This window comes from Terrapene carolina, unplaced genomic scaffold (genome assembly GCF_002925995.2).
Source record: "Terrapene carolina triunguis isolate 2854851 unplaced genomic scaffold, T_m_triunguis-2.0 Scaffold62, whole genome shotgun sequence".
Taxonomy (NCBI): domain Eukaryota; kingdom Metazoa; phylum Chordata; order Testudines; family Emydidae; genus Terrapene; species Terrapene triunguis.
Window position 1 is genome coordinate 63966 of NW_020664413.1, and position 2767 is coordinate 66732.

The 2767-nt window shown below is 64.9% G+C and overlaps 1 protein-coding gene across 1 annotated transcript in view; it reads right to left on the minus strand.

Moving 5' to 3' along the window:
* Positions 1–2767, minus strand: part of DNAJB2 (DnaJ heat shock protein family (Hsp40) member B2) — a 19834-nt gene that overhangs the window by 10601 nt on the left and 6466 nt on the right. The gene's annotated exons all lie outside the window — the stretch shown is intronic.

Genomic DNA, 2767 nt, shown 5'->3' on the forward strand with positions numbered 1-2767 from the left:
CGGGGGGAGCCGGCGAGCGCGCCGGGCAGCACCCAGAGCGGCAGCGGAGGGAGCTGACAGGTTGTTCGGCGAGCAAAAGGCTGGAGAGTTTGGGTAGTGGGAGGTGCCAGCCAGGGACGAGGCTGGGCTGTGGAGCAGACGGGCAGGTGATGCTGAGAGAAGATGGGAGCACACACAGGCATGACCGACGCAGGGGAGAACACCCACAGGTACACGCTGCCACCCCCCAGGACTGGAGGAGAACGAGATCAGCGTCCCGGTCCCGGTGCTCGGTGCATGCGGGGCAGTTAAATGTCCCGATCTCTGCCAGGGAACGAAATCGCCAAACAGCCAAATGATGCCGGCGTTCCTGTGCTGTGGAGACCACCTCCTGGCCCGGAACGTGGCCACTGCCTCCCGGGCTGCTTCGGAGAGTCCAGGGCAATCCCCAGGGGACCCGGAGCTGCGCGATAGGAACCATCCGGGGACTGGGCTCTGTCTGCACTTAAACCGCTCCAGCGGCACAGCTGTCCCGTGTCAGCGCAGACACGGGGGAAGGAAGGGGGGTTTCCCATCGCCGTCGCTAACCCACCACCCCAGAGGCGGCAGCAAGAGCTTCCTTCGGCCTAGCGCTGGCTACCCGGGGGCTGAGCTCGGCACAGCGACGTCTCTCCCGGGGGGTGGATTTTTCACATGCCGACCTCAGTTTTCAGTGGAGACCAGCCCGGGGCTTCTGAAGAAGGGTTAACGGGGCTTCATCCTAGCACAGCCCAAAGACAACTAATGAAGGACTTGCCCAAAGCCGGCAACTGTGGGGAGGGTGCGGCTGCTGGGAAGGGACAGGGATTCAGGGTGTGCAGGGCTGTGACTAGGAGGCACAAGAGGAGAAGATGGAGGCTGACTATCTGGAAGGAGCTCTTGTCTGAGGGAGGGGCTGGGCTCTGGGACTGTCCCCTGGGCGAGGGGTGGGAGCCCCCACCTTTGGGGCATGTTCCGAGGGGAGCAGTCCTGCACCTATTGGGTCGTCACAGGGCTCCAGGCTCCCAGCCCCTGCTCAGCCTGGGATCGGGGCACCGCAGGAGCCAGACAGGGGTCGCACTGAAGGATTCCTGCATGGGACCCTTTTGCCAGGGGCAGAGAGGAGGCAGGAGGCATTGCTCCAGCAGGCTTCCCTTCCACCATCCCAGCCTGGCAAACGGCACCTTGCCATGTCCTAGGGGCAGGAGAGGCGATGGCCACGAACGGGCCGAGGGGACGCCCTAGAGCCCAGCTGGAGCAGCGGGCGACGGTAGATTATGGAGTCTCGGTTTAGTGCCTGCGTTGAAACATGGGCAGCGTGGTCACAGGAGCTCGGCTGGCCCAGGGCAGCCCGTTGTGCTTCATTCCGGGCAGCTGCCCCGCCAGGGCCAGGCAGCGGACACCTCGCTGAAGGGCCATCTCTGACAGCCGTCAAGCTGCCATCGACTCTGACTGACTGGTCCACACCCACAGCCTGGGTCGGCCCAGCGAGATGGAGTTAGCCAGTCTGAGCCCCGGCGTAGGGTCGAATGATTCCATTGACCCAGCGCCCACCCTTCGGGGGACGGGGCTGGATTTACACAGCGACGGGAAACCCCCTTCTGTGGTGGTAGCAAGTGTCCACACTACAGCCACGTTGTGCAGCATTTATAGGGGGGGCCTGGCCGAGCCCCCCAGGACAATGGCCTTTCTACGCAGGGGCCTGGTGGAGCTTCCCCGCCTGAGCACATGGTGCAGCGCTCCGGGCCCGTTGTGGGTGCGGGGTCCGGCTCCGTGCAGGGGGTTCACGCCAGCAGCAAAGGGCTTGGAGAGAGAGGGGAGCGGGGGACGCTGTCCAGCCGGAAACGCTGATGAACCTCGGATTAGCTTAGCCCAGGGCAGCGGGAGTCTCACAGCTTGTGTAGTTTTCAGGGATCTGTGACTCTCAAAGGCTTTAAGGCTGAGGTCACTGGGGTTAGGAAACTCGCCTGCGCCGCCTGCCACGTTGTCCCCAAAGGGGCTGAATGGGGTGCCCGAGTGCCTGCAGCCCCGTGGAGCTCGGCGGGAGGGCGGGTGAGCACTGGGGGGCTCAGGAGGACTCAGACACGGGCTTTGAGGTCTAGGATGGCTGGACAGTGGTGGGAAGAAGCCGGATGAGAGGACTGGGCCCTGGAGTGTGCCCTATAGACCCATGGCTAGAACTGGTGACTAGACTCCCAGGCCCTGCAGGCTTGGAAGCACCTGGCAGCCAGCGACTGGGGCGGCTGGTGAGAGGACAGCGGCACACTGGGAGAAACCCAGCAGGCAACAGAGAGAGCAAACCCTTCTTCCAAGCGCAGCAAGAGGGCCTGAGAGCCTGCTCTGACCCACGGCCACCCCACCCTGTGCAGGGAGTGTGCCCCCACTGCCGGGACCCACACTGAGCCCGGAGAGAGGGGAGACGCCGGCCCCCACTGCCTGCTTTGAGCAGGGGGTTGGACTAGATGACCTCCTGAGGTCCCTTCCAACCCTGATATTCTATGATTCTGTGAGACACCGGCCCCGACTGCCGGGACCCACACTGAGCCCGGAGAGAGGGGAGACGCCGGCCCCCACTGCCGGGACCCACACTGAGCACGGAGGGACAAGAGACGCCGGCCCCGACTGTCGGGACCCACACTGAGCCTGGAGGGACAGGAGAGGCCGGCCCCCACTGCCGGGACCCACACTGAGCACGGAGAGAGGGGAGACGCCGGCCCCGACTGCCGGGACCCACACTGAGCCCGGAGGGACAGGAGACGCCGGCCCCCAC